The 7,167-nt window shown below is 40.7% G+C and overlaps 1 protein-coding gene and 1 long non-coding RNA gene across 4 annotated transcripts in view; one reads left to right on the forward strand and one right to left on the reverse strand.

Moving 5' to 3' along the window:
- LOC310641201 (transferrin receptor protein 1-like) overlaps positions 1–7,167 on the forward strand; it is a 546,690-nt gene that overhangs the window by 394,255 nt on the left and 145,268 nt on the right. The gene's annotated exons all lie outside the window — the stretch shown is intronic.
- Positions 1–7,167, reverse strand: part of LOC310641209 — a 276,109-nt gene that overhangs the window by 1,552 nt on the left and 267,390 nt on the right. For 2 of the 3 annotated variants that reach the window (XR_014492680.1, XR_014492681.1), the window contains exons 2-4: positions 5,461–5,582; positions 2,153–2,313; positions 979–1,161 (exon numbers count right to left, since the gene is read on the reverse strand). This is a non-coding gene — a long non-coding RNA (uncharacterized lncRNA). Of the gene's footprint in view, positions 1–978; positions 1,197–2,152; positions 2,314–5,460; positions 5,583–7,167 lie in introns of all 3 variants that reach the window. The other variant, XR_014492682.1, reaches the window with a different exon arrangement.

The following is a 7,167-nucleotide window of genomic DNA, read 5'->3' on the forward strand; positions in this document are numbered from 1 at the left end:
GGTTACAATCAGCCAGATTACGTTTCTATCCTTACCTTCCTTTCCCGAGGCAGAAGCTATTGTTAAAGCTCTCATTACTATTTCATGTTTTTAAGTTTTATTATATTTTATTACTGATCATTTTATTTTTATTATTATTGTAGCCTGTCGGCCAGTCAGCCAGATGTTTCGATGGGATTGTACTCTAAAAATAGCTAATAAACAAACAATTAAGACAATATCTTCTGGACGCCTCCACGTTAAAATTACATTGTTAAAAATACATCACAATATTAAAAGGGCATTCTTACCGCCTCATTAAAAAGGAACACCTTTCCTCCTTGCCCAACCGTAAAACCCAGGAAATCATATTAAACCATGGTTTGTCTAATCCTGGTTTACAGAATAGAATAGAGTAGAATAGAATAGAATAGAATAGAATAGAATAGAATAGAATAGAATAGAATAGAATAGAATAGAATAGAATAGAATAGAATAGAATAGAATTAACAGAGTTGGAAGGGACCTTGAAGGTCATCTAGTCCAACCCCCTGCTCGGGCAGGAAACCCTATTCCATTTTGGACAAGTGGCTGTCCAGTCTCTTCTTAAAAACTTCCAGTGTTGGAGCATTCACAGCTTCTGGAGGCAGGTTAATTTTTCTAACCGTCAGGAAGTTTCTCCTTAGTTCCAGGTTGCTTCTCTCCTTGATCCGTTTCCATCCGTTGCTTCTTGTCCTGCCTTCAGGGGCTTTGGAGAAGAGCTTGACTGCCTCTTCTTTGGGGCAGCCCCTGAGAGATTGGAACGCTGCTATCATGTTCCCCCTCGTCCTTCTCTTCATTAAACTAGACATACCCAATTCCATGGATTAAATAGCAGAATAAAAGCTTGCCCGCCCCACACCCCCCCACCATAGTCTGCGATGGCATTCTGGGGGAAAAAAATAATAGCAATTGGGACAGCGAGACTTTCACTCCAGACAAACATCAAAACGCACCAACCTGTTAATGCAATGTTTGGCGACGTCTTTTGCTCAGCCACAAAAATCCCTTTGCAAACCCTGGGTGCCTTTCACTTTTGCAAGGTCTGTTTTTGCGTACGTGTGTGTGTGTCCTTTACTTTCTCTTGGTAAAAAGGAGAACGCGGTGGGGTGGGGTGCAGACCGAGCTGAGCATCGCATCCATCTGTCAGTGCAAAAACATCCGACAAAGAGTTTCATCTGTCGGAACCATGACACCATCATTTCACAAATGGAAAGAGAGAGAGAAAGAGAGAGAAACACCCAGCAACCTCTTTTATAGGTCATTTACATGTAGAAAATAAAATTTCTGAGAAGGACTGGGGCGGGGGGGAAACGACATGATAGCAGCCTTCCAGTATCTCAGGGGCTGCCCCAAAGAGGAGGGGGTCAATTTATTTTCCAAAGCACCCGAAGGCAGGACGAGAAGCAACGGATGAAAAAACTAATCAAGGGGAGAAGCAACCTGGAACTAAGGAGAAACTACTTCCTAACAGCGCAAACAATTAATTGCAGCACAACTTGCCTCCAGAAATTGTGGGTGCTTCATCACTGGAGGCTTTTGAAGTCTTTTATTTATTATTGAATATTTAGTACTCTGTATTTCAGAATAGGGACGCAGTGGCTCAGTGGGTTAGGACGCTGAGCTTATTGATCAGAAGGTCGGCAGTTTGGCGGGTCGAATCCTGAGTGCCGCGTAGCAGAGTGAGCGCCTGTTACTCGTCCCAGCTTCTGCCAACCTAGCAGTTCGAAAGCACGTAAAAATGCAAGTAGAAAAATAGGGACCGCTACGGTGGGAAGGTAACAGCGTTCCGTGCGCCTTTGGCGTCTAGTCATGCCGGCCACGTGACCACGGAGACGTCCTCGGACAAGCGCTGGCTCTTCGGCTTTGAAACGGAGATGAGCACCAGTCCCTAGAGTCGGAAACGACTAGCATGAATGTGCAGGGGAACCTTTACCTTTACCTTTATTTCAGAATATTGAAAGTATTCCATATTTGAGGGGCTGCCCCAAAGAAGAGGGAGTCAAGCTATTCTCCAAAGCGCCTGAAGGCAGGACAAGAAGCAATGGATGGAAGCTAATCAAGGAGAGAAGCAACCTGGAACTAAGGAGAAACTTCCCAAGAATGAGAACTATTAACCAGTGGAACTACTTGCCTCCAGAAGTTGTGGGTGCTCCATCATTCAAGGTTTTCAAGAAGAAACTGGACAGTCACTTGTCTGAAGTGGTATATAGGTTCTCCTGCTTGAGCAGGGGGCTGGACTAGACGACCTCCAAGGTCCCTTCCAGCTTCTGTTCTGATACTGATCCTGAGTTTCTGCCGCAAAAAAGGAAGAGGGTGAATTGACTTTCCAGAAACACAGCCTGGCTAGAGATGAGCAATTTGTCTCTCCAGAGGGGTGATCAAGCTTCACGCTTTCCTTTTGAATTTCCCCGTGTCTGATTTTCAATATGGTAATAATAAAGATAATAAGAATGACATGGTAGTGTCGGGTGGTCCTCGACTTACGACCGCAACTCGGCCCACCGGGATTTATGTCGCTGAGTTGTTCAGTGAGGTTGGTCCCCCTTTTACAACATTTCTGGCCACATTTCTGTTAAGTGACTCACTGCGGTTGTCTAAGTGAGCTACGTGGTTGTGTAGTGAAACTGGTTCTTCCCCGTTTGACCTTGCTGGTTAGAAAGATGCCAAAGGGGGGGATCACGTGACACCCCGAGGGAATGCTGCAACCGTCATAAGTACGAGTCAGTTGCCCAAGCGTCTGAATTTTGACCCCGCGACCACGGGGATGCTGCAACGGTCGCTAAGTGTGAAAAACGGTTGTAGGTCACGTCCCTCAGTACCGTGGTAACTTCGAACGGTCACTAAACAACAGACTGTTATAAGTCAAGGATTAGCTGTAGTTGGAGAGAGCCGAGGGGAAGAGAAAGAATCGAAGAAGATAAAAGAAATGCAAAGGCCTGCAAATAGAAAGAAAACGATTGTGTCAAAAGAAAGCAAAGATAGGTGCCTTGGGTGCAATCCCAAAACACCAGCGACGTTGACAGGTTCACCGTCAGCCAACTGCAAAAGGCAGCTTTGTACGGCACAGCTTCCATCCACCCCAGCAACGCTGTCGGACAACCCCCTCCGCCCATCCCAGGTCCTTGGGAAGGACTTGAGTGCTGGATAAAAATGCCAAGTCCAGGCTAAACCTCTGGCTGATTGTGCAACAGAACCATAATAATATTAATAATTTATTTTATTTATTTATTTTATTAAATTTATACAGCATGCCGCCCTTCTCCCTAAGGACTCAGGGCGGCGCCCAGCAATAAAAATTGAAAACATAAAATAGAAAATTTAAAAAAGAATTAAACAATAAATACAATAATTATATGACAATTTAAAAACCAGTAAAAAGCCTAATTAAAAAACCGTAGTCAGTCCAGGCCCGCTTGTTGGAACAACCACGTCTTCAGGTCACGGAGGAAGGACCGAAGGTCAGGGGTCGTCCGCAGCTCCGGGGGCAATTCATTCCAGAGGGTCGGCGCGCCCACAGAGAAGGCTCTCCCCCTGGGGGTCGCCAGCCGGCATTGCCTGGCCGACGGCACCCTGAGGAGGCTGACTCTGTGGGAGCGAACTGGGCGATGGGAGGTTGTCAATGGCAGCAGGTGGTCTCGCAAGTACCCCGGGCCTAAGCCATGTAGGGCTTTAAACGTTATTACCAGCACCTCGAATCGCACCCAGAGGACAACCGGAAGCCAATGCAGCTCGCGCAGGAGTGGTGTAACATGGGAGTACCAAGATACTCCCATAAGCACCCGCACGGCCGCATTTTGCACCAGTTGAAGCCTCCGGGTGCTCTTCAAGGGCAGCCCCATGTAAAGAGCATTGCACTAATCCAAATGAGAATAATAATAATAACAACAACAACCATGGTCGTTGACAAAAAATCACCATCAGTCAATTGCAGAAGGCAAGTTGACTCCGAACATCCTGCAACGAGACTTTCAACAACATCAAACATGTCTGCCTCTCCACCCAGGGTCCTTGGGAAGGACTGGATAGATGGATAACACGCCATATCTAATTTAGATAATTGGCTGACTGTGCAATGAATCGTAATAGCAACCGTTGTCATTGACAAAAATCGCCGTCAGTCAATTGCAGAAGGCAGCTGGACTGAGAATGGCCTCCATTTTGCCATGAGATCTTTTAACACCATCAAACATCCACCGCTGCCTATCACCATCCTTGGCAAGGATTCGATAAGGCCAAATCCAGTCTGAACATCTGGTTGACTGTGTAGCCACCACCACCACCAACAACAACATAGCCACTCGAACACCATTGGCATTGACAAAATCAGCATCGGTCAATTGCAAAAGGACTCAGAACACCTTCTATTCTGTGGAAGATTAGGAAATATTAATATTGATTTCAGGAAACAAGAACATCGGCCTGTTCCAGATCCTTGGGAAAGACGATCCACCTTAAACACCTGGCTGACTGTGCAACAAACCACAATTCATTAAATGCATCTATTGCCTGACTTCCAGCCTGTGGTTATTTCCTTCAAATCCCCCTTAACCGGGGAAGCTCTTTTTCAAGCTGGCCTTGCAAAAAATAAAATAAAATAATAATAAAATAAAATAATAAAATAAAATAAAATAAAATAAAATAAAATAAAATAAAATAAAATAAAATAAAATAAAATAAAATAATAAAATAAAATAAAATAAAATAAAATAAAATAAAATAAAATAAAATAAAATAAAAAATAAAATAAAATAAAATAATAAAATAATAAAATAAAATAAAATAATAAAATAAAATAAAATAAAATAATAAAATATAAAATAAAATATAAAATAAAATAATAAAATATAAAATAAATAAAATAAAATAAAATAATAAAATAAAATAAAATAAAATAAAATAATAAAATAATAAAATAAAATAATAAAATATAAAATAAAATATAAAATAAAATAAATAAAATATAAAATAAATAAAATAAAAAAATAAAATAAAATAATAAAATAAAATAAAATAATAAAATAAAATAAAATAATAAAATAAAATCATCCCAGCAGCTGTACTTCAACAACCAGCTTAAGCAGATTGTTGTCTTGTTTTGTTTCGTTTTGTTCTTTACTGCCTGCCCACAAGCCCAAGCTGGCTTGTTTGGGGTTTCACCGGTTGTGTGAACCCAGCCACGCTTGCTAGCGGGCTGTTCCGATGTCTCAAGCCGTTGCATTCAATGAGTTAACACACTGGTTGAGTCCTGGGAACATCTCGTTCCTGGCTCGCTGTTTGAGGGAGCCAAGTTAAAACAGAACGATTTTCCAAGCTGAAAATGAAAGTTTTAAGCCTGGAGGCAATCTTAGCAAAACAAGGGAACCGGACTGGGTCGAGCGAGTTTTATCCCTTACGGGGAGGGAGGGATACCTAGACGGGCCCTTGAAAAGGCAGACCTACCTGTTTAAAAATCACCTTGGCTTTTCAGGAGCGAATGCAGCTTCCAAGGGCTGATTCCTTCCAGACACTTTTTCTTTAGCTCCGTTTGGGGTACGTGGTAGTCCAGCAAAAATCAGAGCCATCTAGGTTAAAGGGATACATATACATATACATATACATATGTATATGTATGTAGATATATATGTGTGCGTGTGTGTGTATACACACATACACACACACACATATATAAAATACTGTATGTTATTTGTCTTTTGCCTTTATTTTCTGCATTGGTAACCTTTGCATAGCTTGGAGAGGAGGCCACAGAGGGACAATTCAATATTTATTTATTAAATTGGCATCCAGATTTTCAAAATGTGCTCATGACGGCTGTTGATGTGTGTGTGTGTGTGTGTGTGTGTGTGTGTAGTCAAGTTAGCCAAGTTCCAGCAAAAATAATTCCCAACTCACTCGAGAACATATGCAATGCAAACAGATTCAAAGCAAAGCTAGAATTTATACATTTCTTTGTTCAGAACTGCCCAAGCAGCCATTTAATTGCTCCGAGCAAAGCATAACTCAAAGAAAATGCATTAAAAATAAGTGTTATGTATAAGCATGTAGGCATAATACATATTTCATTATTGACTTTATTTAAAACAAACAGTATCAACTACAGCCGAAGCTCTCTCTGGACAGTTTACCACAAACACAATAAAAAAGAACCAAAAAAAGAATTTAAATGCAGTTTTGAAGCTTAAATTAATTTTAATATTTTAATGTGAACGTTGTTGTTGGCATACTGTTTCCAAGCTAGGCTGCCCAAAGGCCTCTCTCTCACAGACGGGCAGTTAAGGAAATATGAAACAAATCAGTAATATCAAATCAAACACAATGCAGAGTCATCTTACAACATAGTCAAATCTGAAATATTGTTTTAGAGCAGTTGAGCATTTGCAAAGCTCAATTTTAGAAGGAGGTGGTGGAAAATGGGAGATTTAACCTCTGTCTGCCAGGTTAATAGCTATAAATATGACTTAAATAAACTTTTGAAGCTTAAATTAATTTTAATATTTTAATGTGTGTGTATGAAGAAATAGGAAATGAAAATAAATAATACCAAATCAAACACAATAATACAAACTCATCTTACAAAACAGACAGCAGCTAGGTCTAAGAATACAATTCAAATGCCATTAAAACAAAATACCCCTTTCCAAACATTCATACGTACGAAGCATTCTTAGAAGACAGCATGATAAAATAAGATTAAAAAATGTCAACTCTTATCTCAAATTTTAATGTTCAGTGTCTCCTGTTCAAGCACCCTAACAACACAGACAAAAATCCTGCAAAATCTTGTTTGCATGTACCGGTGACAGTCAAGCGGGGTGCTAGCCTGGTCCAAAACGTTGTTTAATTATTACGCAATGTGAGTACAATTAAATAATCTTACTTTATCAGTCTCCTAAAGATGCTTCATAGAGATGAATGCACAAAGGAAGGGGCTATTTTATTTTATTTTTTTAAAAACCCTAACCCCCCCCCCTGGACATTTACATTCAAGTAGTCCTCGGACTTAGCCACAGTTGAACCCTAAATTTCCGTCACTAAGGGAGACAATAAGGGCATTGTTTAATCACGTTTTAATAATTTTTAATTTTTGTATCTAGTTTTTATGTATTGCCCTGTTCACCGCCCTGAGTCCTCCGGGAGAAGGGCGGTATA

Source organism: Vipera ursinii (genome assembly GCF_947247035.1).
Source record: "Vipera ursinii genome assembly, chromosome: 5".
In the NCBI taxonomy this organism is placed as follows: Eukaryota; Metazoa; Chordata; class Lepidosauria; order Squamata; family Viperidae; genus Vipera; species Vipera ursinii.